Genomic DNA, 24023 nt, shown 5'->3' on the forward strand with positions numbered 1-24023 from the left:
CATGTGATCTTTGCCAAAAGGCAGAGAAGTGATGCTGCTATGACGTAGCAGTGAGGAAGCCGGATGCAGCGATGCCCATGTCGGCTTTGGTAAGTCTGGGAGACCTGAAACACTGGGGGATGGTAGGGCCCTCCCCCATCTGCAACGTCACCGGGCCTTGGCCCGATCGGCTTGACGGCTCTGCAGCGACGGAAAGTATGGCATCGCTCGTAACTCCCAAATGGTTCGTTCCAGAGCTACATGCGTTATGTCATTGGAATCCTTGGCTCGAGCCGAACGAGACACAAGCTAACCCTCTAAGCAGAAAAAAAAAATCTTAATTGAAAAAGGACATCCAAACAAACATGAAAATAGCTACAGATAGGGTGCAGTCAGTCCAGTCAACCTGCAAAAGTGAGGTCTGTACTAAATTTGAATTAAGCCACCCAACAGGGGCCGATCTGTCAAGAGCATTAGTGACTTTGTTTCACACATGCACAACACATACCCAGCATCCTCATTCTGAATAGCTCTCGGGATCATTCAGCACCCAAAAGGAAAGAGAGATGAAGAATTTTTCATAGAAAAAACTCTTCGGCTTTGATTCACTAGCAGTTTCAGGGGAGAGTGCGAACACAGTCCCCAGCTACTATAAAATAAGCAGTTGAGATTCCCACATTTGGGGAATTCACAGGGGTTAGCATGGCTAAAGTCTAATGGAAAAGCCTCGCCCTGGCTGAAATGCCTTCTTGATCATGGTGTCTCCCCTGCCAGGTAAGTATGAAGGCCCAGGTGGCCAGTCAGACGTACGATTTGTGTCTTTAACATCCTCATCAACGGTTACTTTGTACAAATATAAGAAATAAAATCAATTTGTCTTTTCATCAAATCTCCAACAAAAAATCTAAATCCTTAAACCAACCGAATCAGGCTCCCAGAGGAGACTCTCTTAAACTGTGGAACCACTGCCCCTTTCCAATTTAATGTGTGGGGCATCTACGAGCAGTCAGGGCTCATGGCTACAAGGACCTCTTTCCATAAAGCTCCGGCCCCAACATCCAAATATCAGCTTGCGGCATACTCCTGCATCCTAATCTTTGCCAGCTCCATGGTGGAATGAGAAGACACCTGCACCTGCTTCTTCACCAGCAGGTTTCTCTATGTCCAAATTGCATCTTTCACACAGTTTATGTTGAGCCAGAGGTTAATTTATGCAAAGTGCTAGCTTACCCTACTGGCTCAAACCAATCATTATTAGTTTGTAGGTTAGGACATGGAGGCCGGCCATTGCCCACAGATCCCTTGCAGTGATGCTCTCCCAGAGCATATGCCTCACCATTTCATTGAGCTTGCCACACCCTGCTCGTGGGCACATTGAATTCCTTGCCATGCATCTGGAGTGCATCATGGGCCTGACCGGGAGGATCTCATGGACTGCCATCCATGCAATATCGCGGTACTCCTTTTCCTCCATATTCATGTGTCTTTTTTATTTTGTCTCTTCTCAATCTCTCCCATTTATATCCCCACAGGAAGTTAAAAAGTGCCCGATCCAATGCCAAGAGGAACAGTCTTGGGGGCCTGAAAACAGAACATAATAAAAGCATAAGGGAGTAAGATGACCAAATTTATTATTAAAACCTTTCCTACTATTGTTAAGTTTCTTAATCACCAAACCCAATTCTTTGTTTGACTTTCTTTAAGATATCTTCCCAGTTCCCTTTCCCCCTCCTTCACTGTCAAACTTCAAACCTAAAATTTTTACATTTGTATTTTTCATTGTCAAAAGTCCAGTCAACTGTGGTCTGTAGTTTTCCAAGGTACATACAACTGTGTTTGTGTCTTCCATCTTTTCCAAACCAGTTAGTCAAATCAAAAGACTTTTGAATTGATAAAACGCCTGTACATATGTCATGTTCACTCATCCATATAAAGAGCTGTTTTAACTGTCAGTACTCCTGTCCCTGGAGTGGGGAGTCTTCTAATCCATTGGTCCCTTCTCAAAACTTGCGCTAAGGGCTCAATGCACAGACAGCCCTGACGGACACCACAGCCTATATTAACTGCTTTTATAAGATGGCCATTTACCAGAATTTTGCTATTTATCTCTCTATATAGCCATCCCACCCAAGCTAAATATCTCCCCGCAAACCCCAATTTTTCCAGAACTTTGAACAAGTACTGATGCAAGACTTGTCAAATGCTCTAAATTTACCACTGCTTATCAAATATTTCTGTCTCTCACATAACAGATGGCATCTCTTATCAGTACGAGGCTGTCTGTGAACTGTGATCTTTCTTGTACAGCGTGGTTTGATCCGGGTGGATCAAATCTCCTAAAAGCCTTGATATGCATGCAGCTAAAATCTTGCTAAAGAGTTTATAGTCGAAGTTTAATAGTGTGATTGGCCGCCAGTTTTGTAAGTCATCTTTGCATCTTTATTAAGAACAACTAAATGGTCTTCTCCTAAAATGTCCCAAAATGTCAAATACAATTCCAGTGAGAGTTAATCTCCACATGGTGATTTACCCTTTTTAAAACTTTTTAAACAGTCTGTCTTTTTGCTTAATTTTTATTTTTCATTGAAAGTTGTTTTCAATCAAATAAAAAAATAATTTAGTACTTTTGTGTCTACTTTTTATATTCATACTATTCTCCGTAAAAATGTTCAACCATGGTTAAAATATGCTTTGTATTGGACTTCAACTTTCCTTCTTCATTTTTTTATGTTTGCTATTGCCCCACTCACTATTTTCCTGACAAAATACCTTGTGCATTTTTCCCCTTCTTCAATCAACCTTTCCTTATTATTTCTGATAATTTAGTCATTTATGTTTTAATCCCTTAAATTTCATAATTAAAGTCACAGCCTAAAATTACTAGATTAACATAATGTTGTAATAGTTTCTGCAACCCAGCCATTTTTTTCTTTATCTTTCTTTTTCTTGCTTCACTAAAAATGGTCTTGGTCTTTTCCGTCACCATCTCCCAACTTAGTGCCTGTGAATAGTAGAAGTCCTGAAAGTTCTGCAATCTGCTATACTGCTCCCTGTATTCCCAGACTTTTCCTTATCAAGTCAAGTCACCTTTATTTATATAGCGCTTTAAAAAAAATACATTGCGTCAAAGCAACTGAACAACATTCATTAGGAAAACAGTGTGTCAATAATGCAGAATGATAGTTAAAAGCAGTTCATCATTGAATTCAGTGATGTCATCTTTGTTCAGTTAAATAGTGTCTGTGCATTTATTTGCAATCAAGTCAACAATATCGCTGTAGATGTAGTGACCCCAACTAAGCAAGCCAGAGGTGACAGCGGCAAGGAACCGAAACTCCATCTGTGACAGATTGGAGAAAAAATCCTTGGGAGAAACCAGGCTCAGTTGGGGGGCCAGTACTCCTCTGACCAGTCCTTGTGGTCCTCTGAGACAAGGTCTTTACAGGGGATCTGTATCTGGGGCTCCAGTTGTCCTGGTCTCCGCTGTTTTTCAGGGCAGTAGAGGTCCTTTCTAGGTGCTGATCCACCATCTGGTCTCGATTCGTACTGGATCCGGGTGACTGCAGTGATCCTCTGATCTGGATACAGACTGGATCTGGTGGCTACGGTGACCTCGGAATAAGAGAGAAACAGACTAATATTAGCGTAGATGCCATTCTTCTAATGATGTAGCAAGTATATAGGGTGTTATGGGAAGTGTTCCCGGTTCCGGTTTACCTAGTTAATGCAGCCTAAAAATCCTTTAACGGATTTGGATATTAAAAGCATATTAGTATGTTATGTGTAAGCCAGGTTAAACAGATGGGTCTTTAATCTAGATTTAAACTGCAAGAGTGTGTCTGCCTCCCGAACAATGGTAGGTAGGTTATTCCAGAGTTTAGGCGCCAAATAGGAAAAGGATCTGCCTCCCGCAGTTGATTTTGATATTCTAGGTATTCTAGGTATTATTATATATTAGTTTTGAAAACACAGCTGACGTGGAGGATTATAATGTAAAAGGAGCTCATTCAAATACTGAGGTGCTAAACCATTCAGGGCTTTATAAGTAATAAGCAATATTTTAAAATCTATAAGATGTTTGATAAGGAGCTAGTGCAGTGTTGACAGGACCGGGTTAATATGGTCATACTTCCTGGTTCTAGTAAGAACTCTTGCTGCTGCATTTTGGAATAGCTGTAGTTTGTTTACTAAGCGTGCAGAACAATCACCCAATAAAGCATTACAATATTCTAACCTTGAGGTCAAAAATGCATGGATTAATATTTCTGCATTTGACATTGAGAGCATAGGCCGTAATTTAGATATATTTTTGAGATGGAAAAATTCAGTTTTACAAATGCTAGAAACGTGGCTTTCTAAGGAAAGATTGCGATCAAATAGCACACCTAGGTTCCTAACGGATGACGAAGAGTTGACAGAGCAACCATCAAGTCTTAGACAGTGTTCTAGGTTATTACAAGCAGAGTTTTTAGGTCCTATAATTAACACCTCTGTTTTTTTCAGAATTTAGCAATAAGAAATTACTCGTCATCCAGTTTTTTATATCAACTATTCATTCCATTAGTTTTTGAAATTGGTGTGTTTCACCGGGGCGCGAAGAAATATAGAGCTGAGTATCATCAGCATAACAGTGAAAGCTAACACCATGTTTCCTGATGATATCTCCCAAGGGTAACCTATAAAGCGTGAAGAGTAGCGGCCCTAGTACTGAGCCTTGAGGTACTCCATACTGCACTTGTGATCGATATGACACATCTTCCTTCACTCCTACGAACTGATGGCGGTCATATAAGTATGATTTAAACCATGCTTATGAACTTCCATTAATGCAAACCAAGTGTTCAAGTCTATGCAAAAGAATGTTGTGGTCAATTGTTTCAAACGCAGCACTAAAATCCAATAAAACTAATAGAGAGATACACCCACGATCAGATGATAAAAGCAGATCATTTGTAACTCTAAGGAGAGGAGTCTCAGTACTATGATACGGTCTAAATCCTGACTGGAAATCCTCACATATACCATTTTTCTCTAAGAAGGAATATAATTGTAAGGATACCACCTTTTCTAGTATCTTAGACAGAAAAGGGAGATTTGAGATTGGTCTATAATTAACTAGTTCTTTGGGGTCAAGTTGTGGTTTTTCTGATGAGAGGCTTAATAACAGCCAGTTTGAAGGTTTTGGGGACATATCCTAATGACAATGAGGAATTAATAATAGTCAGAAGAGGATCTATGACTTCTGGAAGCACCTCTTTTAGGAGCTTAGATGGTATAGGGTCTAAGATACATGTTGTTGGTTTTGATGATTTAACAAGTTTATACAATTCTTCCTCTCCTATGGTAGTGAATGAGTGGAACTGTTCCTCAGGGGGTCTATAGTCTGATGCAATACTGTAGCTGACGGCTGATTGGTTGCAATTTTATCTCTAATAGTATCGGTTTTAGAAGTAAAGTAGTTCAAGTCATTACTGCTGTGGGGTTAGGAAATGTCAACACTTGTTGAGGCTTTATTTTTCGTTAATTTAGCCACTGTATTGAATAAATACCTGGGGTTATGTTTGTTTTCTTCTAAAAGGGAAGAAAAGTAATCAGATCTAGCAGTTTTTAATGCTTTTCTGTAGGATAGGTTACTTTTCCGCCAAGCAATACGAAATACCTCTACCAGGGCCGTGCAGAGACCTTTGGTGAGGCAGGTGCTCAAAGTATAAAAGGGGCTCATGGAACAAGGCTTTAAATAGCACGGTTCAAAATAGCAATACAGCAATATATTGTGAAGCATTCCTTGTCGATTTGCGTATCGATATGGATGATTATGTATTGATATGGCAGCAAATGCTGTGATGCAGTTTTTAAAAAGAAAAAGATTAGAAGAGACAATTTTAAGTTTAAAAGTAAAAAAAAAAAAAAAATATTTCCACCTAATAATAGCTCTGGGATTAGAAACTGAAATGTCTTAAATTGTCCCAACCTGAAGGCTTTTTCTTCTCTGTTCTACAGAATAATTAAGAACAGCTGTTATAGTAAAAACTACAGAAAACACTCTACATTTTCCTCTGTCTCCTGGCTTGCTTACCTGCTCTTTCTGTCACTTGTGCGTCTACATTTGCCTCTTTTTCTTCCTCTATCTCCATCTCCTCATCTGATCTATTACTTTCCAGTCTTTGTCCATCTAGGAACAAGGCACAATCTACTATTTCATTATCAATCTATTATTTTAACCATCACTACTATTCTTGCACCTAATCAATAAGTCCACCTTAAATATTGATACAAAACAATAAACAACTGAGTCATGCTATGAAAGCACTGTATAACTTATATAGGCTTATGTTTTATTTATTTTTCCTTTTTATTCAAAACAATTCATGCTTAATATGCTTAATATATCAGGAAATATCTCGATTCTCAAACGTATAAGTAAACGCGTTTTGCACCTTTATAGATTGTTATTTGATCAATAAATGGAAAGGTGTAATCTATTAACTACACATAAAACTTTTTACTTAAGTGCCATATCATGCCATAAAATATTTTTAATAGGACTGAATTTGCATTTAATGTAAATTTTAATAACAATATTGTAAGTTACTTATTTTAACACTTTCATTTTTCAGAGAGTAAAGAACATTTACATTATCAAATAACATTTTCATTCAGTCTAGCCGGAGTTCAGGCACTCTCAAAAACTCCCATTACAATCACTGAAGCACTTTACATTACATTATGCACATCTGGATTATTTTAAGTTTTTTCTCTCTCTCTCTCTGAAGAAAGAATTCGCTAAATAATTCAGTCAACGAGCAAGTGAACAAAAACACCGCGTTTCATGACTCTTCTGCACGTCTCCGATTGGCCATTGCATTCGCGCAACAGAACCGTTGATTGGTTATCATCATGAAGCGCTGTACGAACGTCTCTGGCTCAGCGCCAGCCAGCGAACACAGATTTGAATTTAGCAGCTGATGCTGAACGATCTAATCACAACAGTGTGATTATATCAAATCTATAAAAAATAATATTCTGCAGTTGTTTTTTTTTTTTTTTTTTTTTGTCGTTTGGAAGCTGCATTTAAAATCAACTTGGCTCCGAAATCTTTGAATGGGCATGACGCCTCTGCCCTCGATGCCTGTGAAACGTTTCTCCCTCAAACAGCACGCTAACGTTACTCTACACTACAGGCTACACACCGCAATATAAACAACATATCCGCATGTTCTCACATCGTTCTTGTAAAATAATAATAAGTAAATAAATATCAAAATCACTTCGCTGAGAATGCAGCACCACTTACCAGCTTCCGCGGTGTTGAAAATAATATCCTCTGACAATTAAAAAAATGCGTGTGCAGCGTGACGAATCGTCCCGTCGGATGAGGAGGTCGCCGTCGTCAGGTCAAAGGTCATGTTGGTCATCTTATTGATGGCTAAATTATTATTCAAAATTTTACTAATATTTAGATTGGGCATGAGCAGGCATTCACAAAACGAAACGTTATGACAAAAAAAAAATTAGAGGAAATTTTGCTTTGACAAAAGGGCACTTTGGGCACCAAAGGGCAAAGGGGCAGGTGCTCAAGCACCCAACGCCCCCCCTCCCCCCCCCCCCCCCCCCCCGCACGTGCCTGACCTCTACTTTTGTTTTCCTCCACCTGCGCTCCTTTTTTCGGCTGCTCCCTTTAGGGTGCGAGTATGCTCATTATACCATGGTGTCAAACTGTTTTCCTTAACCTTTCTTAAGAATAAAGTAGCAACTTTATTTAAAGTGCTAGCAAAGAGAAAATCCATAGTTTCTGTTACATCATCAAGTTGTTCTGAGGTTTTGGATATGCTAAGGAATTTGGATACATCAGGAAGATAACTTAAAAAGCAGTCTTTTGTGGTAGAAGTGATGGTTCTTCCATACTTGTAACAAGAAGTAGAATTTACAATTTTGGCTATATGAAGTTTACACAGAACTAAATAATGATCTGAGATATCATCACTTGGCTGAATAATTTCAACACTATCAACATCAATCCCATGTGACAGTATTAAATCTAGAGTATGATTTCGACAATGAGTAGCTCCTGAAACGTGTTGTCTAACCCCAATAGAGTTCAGAATGTCTATAAATGCTGATTCCAATGCATCTTTTTCATTAGCAACATGGATATCCCTTGTGTTATGTTGTGGGTCAATTTGACCCATTTAGATTTTCTTGTTGTTGGAAATACTGGTTAACCTATGTTTTTTTTCTTGATATTTTGTGACTTTTTCTCATTTATCATCATTAATATGCATGCAAAGTTTCAACATGCTGGTGTTTTTTGACATATACAAACAAAATTACTATTACGTTCGTGATGTTCGCGGGTCAATTTGACCCGCATATTTTAACGCTCTAAGGAAACTGTACTGACCCAAAATAATAACATTTCTTGGTTATATTTTATTCTTTTATTCTTTTACTACTTTATGAAGCAAAAAAATTAGGACTTCCACACTTATTTCAAGACAGAAAAATATTTTGTTAGCCACAGATGGTAAAAATTACCTATTATTAATTTTTTCAAGCTAACTGAATTAATATTAAACCTTTTTTATTTTATTGATATTTTATGACTTTTTCTCATTTATTATCATGGACATGCATGCAAAGTTTCAACATGCTGGGCTTTTTTTTACATATACAAGCAAAATTAATATTACATTTGTGATGTTCTTGGGTCAGTTTGACCCTCATAGACAGCTATTCAAAAGAAACTGTACAGACACAAAATAAAAATTACAATATTTCATGTATGTCAGGCATCAGCTCCAGTTCTAAAGTGTAAGTGTATCTAAAAGTGCTCTAACCCTAACCAAACACAATTCAAAAAACTAAATCATTGTGTTCAAAACTAATGGCAAATTACAAATGACAAACCTGAGCTACCCAAAGAGATTCTGAACATGGAGGGCAGAAATGTGCATCTAGAGTCAGACCCGAAGAAAATAAAGGAGTGAACATGAGGAGTTTGATGATAGAATAAAAAAAAAACGGAACAGATGTGAGGTGTGTCCATTCAAGCGCGACAGCAAAACCAGCACCATGTGTATGAAGTGCAAGAAATTCAAATGCCAAAAGCACACACTTGCTGTGTGCTTATCATGTCAAAAGTAACTTCTTGACTTTATGAAATGAGTTTACAAAACAGCCAACTTAAGAAAAATAAATATTTTCATTATAAAGCTACATTTAATTATGATGTAATAAGAAAAAAAAGCAAAAAAAAAATGTATATGCAAAACAAGTCAGCATACTGTTTATTTTCAAATTTTGTCAAAACAAAACATCTTTAAAAATGGTTAAAAAACATTTTAATTAAATCATACCTTCAGATATATTTTTGGGAGAATATTTGACAAATGTTGATAATAAAAGTTTACAGTTTGTACCTGAATCTTTGTTGTTTTTCGTAGTGTGATTTTTGAGGAATTGTATTGAATCCAATTAGGGTCAATTTGACCCGCTCCATAAAGGGTGTACACAGAAATCGAACAGTGCACAAGGGATATTAAAATCACCAACTACTAAAACTTTATCTGCAGCCAGAACTAACTCGGATGTAAAATCACCAAACACTTTAATAAAGTCTGTATGGTGCCCTTGTGGCCTGTATACAGTAGCCAGTACAAATATAACAGGGTATTTATCATTAACATTTGTTTCTCTGGATAATGTTATATGAAGCACTATTACTTCAAACGAGTTATACTTGAAGCCTGCCCTCTGAGAAATCCTGAAAACGTTGTTATAAATTGAAGCAACACCTCCCCCTTTGCCTTTTAGACGCGGCTCATGTTTATAACAGTAATCTTGGGGGTTGGACTCATTTAAAATAATGTAATCATCAGGTTTTAGCCAGGTTTTGGTCAAACAGAGCACATCTAGATTATGATCAGTGATCCTATTATTTACAAAAAGTGTTTTCGTAGAAAGGGATCTGATAATCAATAAGCCAAGCTTTATCATTTGTTTATCCATATTGCATCTGTTTTTTATTTGTTGAACCTCAATTAACTTGGTTTGGACGTTTTTTGTATTTTCTAGTTCGGGGAACAGACACGGTCTCTATAGTGTGATATCTAGGTGAAAGAGTCTCTATGTGCTGAGAATTAGCTGAACTCTGTGACGTGAGGCAGCTAGCAGACGGTCGGTTTAGCCAGTCTGTCTGCTTCCTGACCTGGGCCCCAGTTAGTCAAGTATAAACACTAAGACTATTTGCCATATTTCTAGAGAGAAAGAACCTTATCTTGAAATAGGGAGCATTTTAGCTTCCACAGACCCTTCCCTGCAATCACACCTGAGTAAAGTGTAAGCGTGCATGACAGAATAGTGTGGTCAGAAAAGAAAATGGGAATTACTCTGGCATCTCTTGGCGGGTAATCGCTACTAAAAATGAAATCTATACGAAAGGATTTGGACTACTAAACCAATTGTGTCCCTCAGCTCCACGATGCATGACCTCAAAACAATCAGACAGTCTAAAATATTTTAACATTTATTGCAATAAATGTGTTGTTTTCTCTTTATTAAAGCCCCCCCCCCCTCCTCCTATCTTCCTTTCCTAAAATAGTTAAAATCCTACAGCACAAATTAATGGGTCTTTCTCTAAGAGGTGGGGTTGCGTGTCTTCTGAAAGGTTGTATCTGTCATTCTTTTCTGTATAACCATATATGTTTAAGATGTTAAAATCCCTCCCTAAAAAAGTCAGGTTAACTTAAAGATGGGCCCACTTGTCTCTCAATGCTGTGCTCCCCTTCACCAAGATTTGTGGGGTTTCAGGACATAGACAACATCTCCTTTATTTTGGTTTGAACCACTCCATATAGAGGGCTCCTGCCTCCATTTTTCCTCCCACTTCTTGTAATTCTTTAAAAAGGGTAAAGCACACTCCTGTGATAAAAACACATCAGAGGGCTGTGTGCTTAAAACATTTAAAACAATTTGTGCTCTTGTTTGTGACCTCACACTTCTCAGATTTAGAGTTGAGATGGAGATGGTCATAAGCATTAAAACGAGAATAAAGAAAGACAGATACAACATATTAAAATTTTAACAGACTATCAGTTAAAGGGAACCATATTGTTTGTAAAACAGGCTCTTCCCACATTTCCACCATATTGGAGGCAGGGGATTGAGCTTGTTTCTCTTCTGATTTACAAGGTGAGCTCCTAGGGGTGGATAATTTCAGCTCAATCGATAGGAAAGAAATTTAATTGACGCTTTGACTTGGGAATAATTTGTTGAGGTCATCTGATGAGGTGGAGTCAGAGAATCAGTTGTTTGCTTGCTTGGCTTTCTTTTTGCAAGTCATCTATGTCCTCCCCTACATTTTCACTTACCTCTGTAAGGTCCTCCCCACTCTCTTTCCTTTTATTTTCCTCCCCTTGCTGTTCCTCATTCCTCAACGCCACTGTCATCTTTCATCTCGAACTCTCTACATTTGCGACTGAGCTTGGGTATTCCTTGGTATTGAATATAGCCTCTGTTTTAGCCAAGAACTAGCATAGATGGCATATGTCTCATGACTTGGAAGCTTCGGGGTCTTCCCATTGTTTGATAAGCACCCTCCAAGAGCAATTCCAGATACCATCCTCATCAACCACTTTCATAGCCTAGGTCTTAACAGTGCAATGTCTGCTCAACCACAGACAAATGGCTTCTCCATTTACAGTTTCATTAAACATTTGAACAATTACCACTTTATGTGTGTTGTCAGACCTTAAACATAGAGAACTGGGTTTTGACATTTTCAAACCTTTTCCAAAACTCATTTAACAGGCTAGAATTCCTAAAACTTACGTCAAAACCTTTGTTAAAAGGTGGCAAAAGGATGTAGTTCTGGTTTTGTGGAGTGAACACAACAACTTTTCAACCTATTTCTTGGAGAAATCTAACCTTGACAATTCATATAACTTTCCAATCTTTTTCCAAGAACAAAAACGCACGCTGTGGTGTCTCCTCATGCCGGCTAGGGTAGCTGACATTTTATAGAGTCTACACAAATAAACCAAAATCAATTAAATTACTTAAAAGATGAATAAATACTCTTAAAATACAACAAACTAATGACAAAATAAAAAAAAGGTTGACTTTTTCCATCTCCACAGCAATTAGAGTGCAATTTTCTCTCAACTAGAAAAACCTCAGTCCACTTAAATGGCAAAAGGTTCTTGACTAGCAGAGAATCGATCCACCTCTCGGCCCTTGATCTTAGCCAAAATGCAGAGAAGCTATGCTGCTTTAATGCAGCGGGAAGAAAGCCGGACACGGCAATGCCCACCTCAGCTTTGGTAAGTCTGGGAGACCTGAAAAGCTGGGGTATGGTAGTACCCTCCACTCTGTGCAAAATCACCTGGGCCCGTATGCAAAAAGTAGCTCCTAAAGACAAAATTCTAAGAAAATTCTTAGAAATGTGGGCGTTTACTCTTAAAATTATAGAAAAAATCCTAGTAAAGAAAAAAGTAATTCAGAAAGCATTTTAACCCTTAAAAGTTGACGAAACTTGACGAGGACTTTTAAGAGGCTTAAGAGTTTCTTTAGCAGAGGAGAAAATGTCAGGGAGAAGAAGAGGCAGAAGAAATGTTTTGCAGACAATGGATGACAGTGAGTTAATAAGAGGCTATAGATAATATAATAATTTATAATTTAATATATAAATGAATCACTACATTACGATATTTGGCAAATGGGAAAATGCAACAATGCAATAGTGATGATCTGTGTCTGTCACAACCTTCTGTAAGCAGAGTGATCACACAAACAATTGCAGCACTTTCAGAACATCTTATTGTGTCGCAGTTCATTTAGTTTCCACTGGAGATTCCCACCTTTCAAGCTCAAAAACCTGCATTTATGAATATAGCAGGCTGATAGGTGCGCACAAGCAGGGGGAATGAACCGTTAATAGTTTGTGCTATACACTCCCATGTCTGCTTCTTGTCCCTTGCTGTGACACCTGGCCCAAATTTTCCTTTAAGAATGGCCTTGTGTTCATCCACTAACTGGGCTAACAGTAAACACTGTTCCTCTGTCCAGTTTGGCTTTCTTGCCCTTCTTGGTTTTGATTCCATGTTTGATACATTAAAACCAACACTCAAACCGCCACTTAAATAGGACAGCAATTACTGTAATTGGAAAGAGTGGAACAATTTTAATCATTCTAAGCCCATCAAATACCTTATAGGAAATTACAAGCATGGTAAATAAAAAAACTATTTATATACACACATATAAGTTGTGTGTGTGTGTGTGAGAGAGAGAAAGGTCAAATAGGATAAATTTTAAACAAGAATTATTTAAACAAGACATGAATACATAGAATAAATAAATTTGGTTTTAGAATCAAATACAATCTTTATTAAAAAACAGACCACTGTGTGTAACTTGTTTTTAAAAGTCCATGTCTGTGAAGTGTTTTAAAAGGTGTGAACGTTTCACACAAAGCAAAAATGAATAGCCTTTAAAAGTCATCTGTTGTGCAGAACCGTAGGTGAAGTCCTTAAGTGAAATTGACATTCAGCCAAGTATGGTGACCCATACTCAGAATTCGTGCTCTGCATTTAACCCATCCAAAGTGCAAACACACAGCAGTGAACACACACACACACACACACACACACACACTGTGAATGAACAACCAGAGCAGTGGGCAGCCATTTATGCTGCAGTGCCCGGGGAGCACTGGGGGTTCAGTGCCTTGCTCAAGGGCACCTAAGTCACAGTATTGCCAGCCCGAGACTTGAACCCACAACCCTAGGCTTAGGAGTCAGACTCTCTAACCACTAGGCCACGACTTATCCTGGACGAGCCTGCTTCTTTCTGGGGGAGTCATTCTTCACCCCACTCTGCAGAACAGGCATGTGAGATGCTATTTTATGAGCTTTCCCATCCGAATATTGTTGTCCGTACCCCTGCAATATTGATGTTACCTTAAACTCGCATGCATGGGGGATTACCTTGAGGCACTACCCGGTTTTGGGTGGTCCAGATGGCATCCTAGATGATGCTTATGAGATGAATTCCTGTGCTGTCATGTCCTTCAAGCCCCGGCCCACCCCAAGGATGGTGAGCTGGTACCTGAACTGCACAAGCACACGAGATGCTTATGGTCAGTTAAAATGGTGGCATCTTGCTGTTATGGAAGGTATTTCTTTAAAACCTTTTTTTAATAAAACTATATTCTTTAGGCAGGTTAAAAGAGACTGGTGTTTTCAAATCAAATTAAATCAAAACACCGCTGTAACAAAGTTGTTTCGTGGGAAGGAGGAGGCAGGAACCGGCAGACAATCAACATGAATTTAATAATAAAATAAACACAAAACAGCACAAACAAAATCAAAACACAAAATAAAACCCAGGCCCGGGTTAATAAAACCCAATTTTATATAACAATGTTTTATATCCTTCAATCTCCTCCATGGGAAGCGAGACCAGTGAGTGGCGCAGGTGTCGCTCATTTCTCAATCACTCCACCGGCCTCGTCCAGTTCCCAAAGCTCTCAGTCAGTCAAGTCCATTGCTCTTCATATGGATAAAATGTCCGTGGCTAAAAGAATAACGTTGTACATGTAAGAAGCAAAGGTCGCCGTCAGTCCACCCTTCCCAGGAAGGTCCAGTCCTTTTGATCTATATATCCCTTCTCAAGATCTGTGCCAGTGGCTCGATGCAAGCCACATACTGAAGAGGAGATAAAGGACATCCCTGACAGACACCACTGTGTATTTTGAAAGCTTTGGAAAGATGCCCATTTACTAGAATTTTTCTGACTAGTCCCTTGTACAGCAGTCCCACCCAAGCTATAAATCTCTCTTGTAACCCCATATTTTGCAGTACCTAATAAAGGTACTGGTTCGAGACTCAGTCAAATGCTTTCTCAAAAGCTAAATATTTCTGTCTCTCGCACAACAGTTGGCGTCTCTAATCAACACTAGGCTGTCTGTGATCTTCCTCCCTGGTATGGCACTGGCTTGATTATGGTGGATCAAGTCTTCTAAAATAGTCGACATTCGTTTGTCTAAAATTTTACTAAAACGTTTGAAATCAAAATGTAAAAGTATAATGGGTTGCCAATTCTAAAGTCAGTCTTGTCTCCTTTTTTCCCAGTAGCTTCACTATCCCTATTCTAAAACTGTAAGTCATGTGCCAAACTATCCCAAAACATCACATAAAACTCTAGGGGTAGTCTGTCTAGTCCTGGGGATTTTCCCCGCTTAAAACCTCTAAGAGCTTCTTGTATTTCTAAAATAGTAAAATCTAGGGATAATTTTTTTTTCTATAAAAGACAACACTTCTTTTAAAATCACTGTTTGTTTCGTTGATGTTGTATAAATCCTCATTAAAAGTTTCAATTTAATTTAATCTCCTTTATTGTATTTGACACTGTAGTATGTTCGTGAGAGGAAAGGAAGAGGACAAAGGGGTCGCCTGGACTGCTGACAAATGTATTAACTCAAAATAAGACATAAACTTTATAAACACTAATGGTGACTTTTACTCTGACATTAACACAGACACAATCGCACAACACTTCTGGTTTACTCGTTCCGGTTCCATTTCCAGTTCACGTCAGCAGTCCGTCTCTCTCGACTGCTTCTGTCTCTCCTGGCATTTTATAAACAGGTGTTGATAGTTTTTGCCCAAACCACTCACTTACCGCTCGTCTCCTGATTCTCTCTCCCACTGCAGACTTCCCTAAACCCTGCCCCCAGATGCCTTACTTCCACACGCCTAATCACAAACTTCTTTGGGTGGGCCGTGAGTCCTGCCCCCCTCAGCAATCTCAGGACAGCCCTCAGATGCTGCATATGCCGCTGCCAATCATTACTAAATATAATGATATCATCCAGGTAGGCAGCCGCATATGCAGCATGGGGCCGCAGAATCTTAACCATGAGGCGCTGAAAGGTAGCCGATGCCCCGAACAACCCAAATGGAAGGGTAACAAACTGGTGTTTTCCAAACGGCGTTGTGAAAGCTGTCTTTTCTTTGGATAATGGAGACAAGGGGATCTGCCAATAACCCTTTGTTAAGTCCAATGTCGAATAAAATGAGCCGTCCGTTTTCGGAACTAAAACTATTGGTCTCACCCAGTTACTATTGGATTCTTATATTACCCCCATGTCAAACATTGCGCCTAATTCAGCCTGAACTAATTTTTTCTTGTGCTCAGGTAAGCAATATGGCCGGCTGCGAACTACCATGCCCGGCTTGGTTTTGACATGGTGCTGAATCAGGTTAGTACGGCCCGGTAGGGGTGAGAAGACGTCGGCAAACTCTGCCTGTAGTTTCGTTAAATCAGTGAGTTGGGACGGCGAGAGATGATCTCCCCCTGAGGCCAGGGCGAGGAATTGTGGTTTGACATTCGCCTCTGGTCCGAGATCATCCTCCCCACCAATCACCGTTGCCAACATCACTAATTCCACCTCATTCCATTTTTTTAGGAGGTTGAGGTGAGTGATCTGACGGGCCCCGTTCCTATCAGACCGTATTACCTCATAATCGAGATCTCCGACTTGTCGTGTGACCTCAAAGGGTCCCTGCCACTTAGCCATTAATTTAGAGCTCGACGTTGGGAGTAATACAAGTACTTTCTCTCCCGGTGCAAATTTGTGTAATCTAGTTCCCCTGTTATACAGCTGGCTCTGGCGGTCCTGGGCTTGTAACAAATTGTCCATTGATATCAGCCCCAACATGTGGAGTTTTGTTCTCAAGTCCAGCACATACTGAATTTTGTTTTTGCCCTGAGATGGCCCCTCCTCCCAAGTTTCCCTCAGTACATCCAGCACCCCTCATGGGGCTGGCGTCCATAGAGAAGCTCAAAGGGGGAAAACCCCATGGAGGCTTGTGGGACCTCTCGCACAGCGAATAACAAGGGCTCTAGCCACCTATCCCAATTCATGGCGTCTTCATGGACGAACTTACAGATCATGGATTTAAGTGTGCGATTAAACTGTTCGACCAGGCCGTCGGTTTGTGGGTGATAGATGCTAGTTAGAATCGATTTAATGCCCAATAATCCATACAGTGTGCATAGCGTACGTGACATAAACGCCGTGCCCTGATCGGTGAGGATCTCTTTCGGAACCCCCACCCAGACGAAACAAGGCATCCACAACACTCTTAGCGGAAATGTTGCGGAGGGCCACTGCTTCAGGATATCATGTTGCATATTCAACTATGACTAATGTAAAGCGATGTCCTCATGCAGATCGCTCTAATGGCCCGATGAAGTCCATACCAATTCTCTTCAAGGGGACCCGCATTTAGGGAAGAGGGCGCAAAGGCGCTTTTGGGGCGGCCGGTGGGTTCACCAACTGACATTCCCTGCGGCTCTTCGGAATCAACAACTGGGTTGTATTCACTTTTGTCCGAGCGTCTTGGGTCACTTGATAAAACCAATCTCTTAAAATGGCAAAATACGGATAGGTGAGTGGGTGGGCAGGTTGGAGAGGCTGGCCATCGATGGAGCGGACCTGTTGAAACGTGTTTTAATGTCTCATCGTGAGACTGCTCCAGAGGAAAGTCACCACGCTCCGAGAGAATAAGTCTCCAGATTTCACTCGGTTCCTCTGAAGCAGAACCCAGCGGTCCTGGCTCAGTTTCTCCCACCTGCACCCGTGCAGCTTCCTTCCGTGCCTTATTTCCCCAAGAGTCTTCCGCACGTAACAATCCCAATAAAACCGGGACATAGGGAGAGGGAGGGGGAGGAGAGAGACGGAGAGAGAGAGACAGAGAGATGTTAATGGTTCGCCGACCCCTGGGCACGCCACCATGTGGTCCTAGATGGATGGCCGAGTCCAGTGATGTGGGATGGTGGCACGGGACCAACTCGGCTGTTTGCTTCAGTTGCCGAGTGATGAATTGCTCCAGCACCAGGAGGTCGATAATGTGTTCCACGTCACTCCCCTCAGCCAGTAGCCACTTGCGGCAGGAGTCCCGGAGCTGATTCCTCCAGGTCCAGGGAATGGAAGCGCTGGTGGTGCTGCTCTGGGGTCCGGCCGACCCCGCTGAATGATGGCCCTCTTTAGGTCATCGAAGACTAGGAGGTTCGCCACCGATAGCTGTTGTGCGGCCACCTGGGACTCGCCTGAGAGCAGGGGGATCAGACGGACTGGCCATTTGTCGTGGGGCAAGCCGCATGATTCCGCTTATTTCTCGAACAGTTCTAGGAATACTTCTGGGTCGTCTTGTGGTCCCATCTTGTGGAGAGATAAGTTAGTGGGAACCGCGGGTGGTCCCGCTCTGGAACCTCTCGCAGTCCTCCTACTGGGTGTAAGGGAAACAGGTCAATTTAGCTCATAGGGAATCATTTAAGATTTTAAAGGGAATTTGAACAGAATCACTGTTTCACGGCTGGTCACGGAGACGCCCTGCGATTCAGTGAACTAGCCGTTTAACATCAAATCTGCGCTGGATACTAATATCCAAACTATAGTGAAACACTATCAATTAGCACAGTAACAAGATCGGCAGTTTAAGACATTAACTTGTAAGCACAAAACACAAGATACTTCTCTTTTCAATATGAATAAGGCTTTATTAGATAAATCTAAGACATATAAACTAATCTAACACATAAACGCACGCACACACACATTCACACAAGTTGCAGGAAGGTCGAAAGTTAGGGAAAGATGAGTTTAAGAGAATGGAAATATGGAATCCCAAGTTCACAGCAATACGTTAAATTGCATAAACATGAACAACCATCAATCACGTAATTAGCGCTCGCATTGAGTTCCTCAATGGGGTGTAAATTATATTAGATACACCAGCACAACAAATATCTGGGAATACGTTGCCTTCGTTTGCTGTGAAAGGGACTCCCGGTGTCGCTGATTGGCTGTAAGTTCAGTAGTGGCTGAAGTGACGTCTTGGGGAGCCCGTGCTTGGGCGTTGGCTGAAGCTGAAGTTGTGTGGCTGGTTGGAGTTCAAACGCACAGACGAGGTCGACGTTACAAAACTTAACTCAGAACACGAAACTCTCAAACGGAAAAGAAAAGAAATAAAGTTTGACGAGAATAGGTTGTGTTCTTTCTCATCGGGAAGTCGTGGCCTAATGGTTAGAGGGTTGGACTCCCAATCGAAGGGTTGTGGGTTCTAGTCTCGGGCCGGACGGAATTGTGGGTGGGGGGAGTGCACGAACAGCTCTCTCTCCACCTTCAATACCTCGACTTAGGTGCCCTTGAGCAAGGCATCAAACCCCCAACTGCTCCCCGGGCGCCGCAGCATAAATGGCTGCCCACTGCTCCGGGTGTGTGCTCACAGTGTGTGTGTGTGTTCACTGCTCTGTGTGTGTGCATTTCGGATGGGTTAAATGCAGAGCACAAATTCTGAGTATGGGTCACCATACTTGGCTGAATGTCACTTCATTCACTCACTCACTCACTCACTCATTGTGGCATAGTAGCAGCAGTCAGGCACGCTGGAACCGTGCTCAAAGATCAATGATGACTACACAGCATGGCTAGAAGCATGGCTAGAAGCATAGCTAGAGACTAAAAACAGACATGGCTAATAGCAGCAGCTAGGGACTAAAAGCAAAGATTTTACGATGTCCAAAGTATTTAACGTTCCTTGTTGGCCACACCTCAAATGTTGTCTTGACCAATCAGATATGGTCTTGGCTCGGGGGTATCATAAACCCTTTGTTTATCTTACCAAGCATGTGGTTCCTGCCTCGCAGGGTCTAATTTTGGACATGATTCCTATAACACGATTATGATATATTTTACAAATGATTGTCAGGACAATATCAAGCAAGAAAATTCGAGAGTCAAATTTGGGAGTCAATGGGACTTGTGCAGTACTCTCATGGGTTTCCATGTGATGTCCAGCGTTGCATTTCAATTACGAACAATAAATTTGACAATGCCCTTCTTTGAATTAAAATTGTCAATAATTGTTCTATTGGTGTTAATGTTGAAAGCTGTTGTGTGAACAAGTTGGTTGGTTGGTTATCTTGCTTGGTTCTTGTGGCACTAGAACTGATTTATGACTTCCTGAGGAATTCAGCTCTCGTGTTTCAATGCATACAGCTTTGATAGACTCTTTAATTTGTCTGGTTCGACTCATTTCTGTTACATGGGTTTGAAAGATGGCGTGGAATCACCGCACCTGATCCGTTCTCAAGTCCAGCAGGCCCGGTGTTGCTCCTGATGTAGGGCCGCGAGGGATGAAATTATGTCCGCAAATGGCATAGAGGAAGGACTCTGCACAGCGGCGGCACTCCTTCTGCCTTTCCCGGGTTCGGCACCAGCGTAGTATGTTCGTGAGAGGAAAGGAAGAGGACAAAGGGGTCGGCTGGACTGCTGACGAATTTATTAACTCAAAATAAAACTTAAACTTTATAAACCCCAATGGTGACTTTTACTCTGACATCAACACAGACACGATCGCACAACACTTCCGGTTTACTTGTTCTGGTTCCGTTTCCGATTCACGTCAGCGGTCCGTCTCTCTCTTGACTGCTTCTGTCTCTCCTGGATTTGATACGCTCTCAGCGCCAATTACTGAAACAAGAAACAGGTGTTTATAACAGGTGCTGATAGTTTTTGCCCAAACCACTCACTTACCGCTCGTCTCCTGATTCTCTCTCCCGCTGCAGACTTCGCTAAACCATGCCCCCCCTGCCACAGACTCCCTCCCTCCTGTTTTTAAAGACGTGATTGCCCCTCCCCATTTATGACCCTTTAAAAAAATACCTAGTACAGTTTTACCCTTCTTCGATATCTCTTTACTTCTTAAAATAAAATATTTTCTTTTAACCTCTTAACCCACACCCCGACATGTGAGTCCTGAACTCCCCTTGTTTGCACTTGTCAATATTTACGAATAGATTATATGAAACGTTACAAATTTTATCTTGACAAACTATATATCATTATAAAGATCTAAGCCTCAAGCATCGGTGACAGATCGTTGTTTTTCAATAGAAAGCTTATAAAGAATGTAAATGTAAATTTGTGTAAGCAGTACACATCAAAACATGAAGAATGATAATGCAGTATATACCAGATTCATCGTAATAATGAGTCATAAACACAAATGAATTTCATGAAGCATATTTAATCCAACAAAGCAATAATGTTGTAATATGGATGATAATTCCTTTGTTTACATTTCAGTTCTTCAGGGACAGAATTGTTTGTGTTCATTACGGAATAACTCACACTCAAAAACTGTGTCTTGGTAGTAAAAAAAACTGCATGGTTCTGTAGCGTAAAGTGTCACAAATAGAATCAGACAATCCACCAAAAAAAAGTGAAAGGCGGAAGATTGTTTATTTGAATTCTGTCGCTCTCTTGTGACGGCTAGTGATGCGCGTTGTGATGCACCTGTCATCTGATGGTGGCGGAACTTAGCGATATTCTTTAGGCATGTTAAATGACACTGGTGTTTTTCAAATAAATCTACAGGTAAAATTTAAGAGTCCTTATATAAGACCTCATCTAAAATCATGTCATGGCTTCCGTCTTGTTATCTTTGGATGGGGTCACAGCATAGTTTATGTGGAGGGAGGTGAAGCGGTTGCGTAAAAACAGGTGGGGGTCTGGGAGGCCTTTTCCATTTATAAAGCACAAGTTGCAATCAGACCACCCGTCCCAGGAACTGCCAGTCCTTTGATCCATTTATCCCTTCTCAAGATCTGTGCCAGTGGCTCGATGTAAGCCACATACAGAAGAGGAGTTAAAGGACATCCCTGAAGGACACCATTGTGTATGTTCACAGCCATTTACTAGAATTTAGCTGACTAGTCCCTTGAACAGCAGTCCCACCCAGGCTATAAACCTCTCTGGAAACCCTATTTTTTCAAGTACCCAAAAGTCAAGTCAAGTCACCTTTATTTATATAGCGCTTTAAACAAAATACATTGCTTCAAAGCAACTGAACAACATTCATTAGGAAAACAGTGTGTCAATAATGCAAAGTGATAGTTAAAGGCAGTTCATCATTGAATTCATTGATGTCATCTCTGTTCTGTCTGTTCAAAAGAGGTACTGGTGCGAGACTTGATCAAATGCTTTTTCAAAATCTAAATGTAGGACTACTAGCAGAATTTTTCTGTCTTTCGCGTAACAGATGGCATCTCTAATCAGCACTAGGCTGTCTGTTTTTTTTCCTTCGGTCACAGCACAAGCTTGTTCCAGGTGAATCACGTGCTCTTAAACAGTCGACATGCGTGTCGGGATAATCTTACAAAAAATTTTACAGTCTAAATTTAAAAACATGATTGGTCACCAGTTCTTCAAGTTAGTTTTGTCTCCTTTTTTGGGTAATAATGAAACTATCCCTACTCTAAAGCTGTCAGGAAGCCTGTCCCAACCACACAATACTCTCTAGGTACTTTTTCACTTCCTGTTTGAGCGCACGCTGACGTGTCTGCCACTGCTTTGGGATTAATTTTAATTTGATACTATTGTTTTTTAATCTGCTCAATGTTCCTGCTAATAACATTGTATGAACTAGTGCTTTTGCAGTGACTGCCTGTGGCTAGGGGTCTGGTTCCGGCTGTGGTGAGACTTTGTACGATCTGCTTTCATCTACTAATGCCGTTGGTCGCAGGAGGGAAACTCCAGGTCTGCTACCTCTCACCTGTCGTGAACCACAGATAGTGAGGATGTCACTGATTAATATTATATCTCTATCAAACAAATCATTTGTTTTGAATGACTTTTTTAATACAAATTCTCTTGATTTGTTATTCATAACTGAAACATGGTTGAAGCAGGATGAATTATTACCACTCGGCGAACTCTCTCAACCGGACAAAGCATTTTTTAGCACTCCTAGACTTTCTGGCCAGGGTGGAGGTGTTGCAACTGTATTTAATTTTTTTTTTTTTGTAAACAAACAATTAATTAATGATGTGTATTCCAGCTTTGAGTTACATTTAATGAGAATTTATATAGGGGGCCCTGTTTTATATGCACTTGTTTACAGAACTCTGAGATTTAATAAGGATTTTATTCATCAATTCTTTTCTAACTTTGTGTCTCAATGTGAAAGGCTGCTAATTCTTGTGGATGTTAAAATTAATCTCTGTTGTCCATCCAAACCTCTGGAGTTTGTATGCCCTATTGAATCTCTAAGTTTGTCAAAATTTGTTTGTAATCTTACTCATAACTTGGGGCATACATTGGATTTGGTTTTATCATATGGGTTTCCCATAAAGAATGTGAAAGTTATTAATGCCTCTCTTTCAGACCATCTGCCAGTTGTGTTTGCATCTGTTTGTACATCTCTTCTTCCCATATGCCCTCAGCCGTCTTTCGAAGTCCTTAAAAACTCAATCTTCGTCTTGATTTTTTTCATTAGCTCTTCCCAGTTTCCATTTCCTCCCCCATCCTTGTCAAACTTTACTCCTCAAATCTTAAGGTCTATTTCCTGTCGAATGTCAGTAACGTTATCTGTCTCTGAGCGTTCCTGGGGACCAAAAAATTGTATCCTGGTCTTGTCTCGATTTAATCTTGCTCCCACAGCCCTCCCCAACCAGTCGGTTATGTCCATAGTTCTCCTAACTGATACAATGTCAGTGTATAAAAGGTTAATATCATCCATGCATAAATATATAAAATATAAATATAAATATAATGTAGGATCTAGAAAAAATCTTATTGTAATTAAACCAGAAAAATGTAAAGTAAATGAACAAAAACAATTTTTAAAGTTTGGGCTCATAAATATTAGATCACTCACACCAAAAGCAGTTCACTAGTTCACGCTTACATATAATTAGCTGAGGTATGGTATGCGTATTTGGCGTGCTGTCCGGGGAAGGGCTACGAGCTCGGGAATTGCCCGAACCTAGAGTACCCCCCCTTCCCCGTATATTGTAAAGTGAACTTGAAGTGAGGAGATGGGGTGGAGGAGGGATGCTGATAAACCGTCAATGGATAGAGGTAAGTCAGCGATATTTATACTGTGGGATTGATTACTTGATTGTGGTCCACCTGTGATGATTAGGCTAAGTATCTGACGCGCTCCTCCCGAATCTTCATTGATAATTACATTTCA

At 40.5% G+C, this 24023-nt stretch overlaps 1 non-coding gene across 1 annotated transcript; it reads right to left on the reverse strand.

Annotated features, from left to right (window-relative positions):
• Positions 1 to 597: 597 nt before the first annotated feature.
• LOC113068713 (U1 spliceosomal RNA) lies at positions 598 to 761 on the reverse strand. Its single transcript, XR_003279592.1, has one exon. It is a non-coding gene; the product is annotated as a U1 spliceosomal RNA (small nuclear RNA).
• Positions 762 to 24023: the final 23262 nt, after the last annotated feature.

This window comes from Carassius auratus, linkage group LG48F, assembly GCF_003368295.1.
Source record: "Carassius auratus strain Wakin linkage group LG48F, ASM336829v1, whole genome shotgun sequence".
Classification (NCBI taxonomy): Eukaryota; Metazoa; Chordata; class Actinopteri; order Cypriniformes; family Cyprinidae; genus Carassius; species Carassius auratus.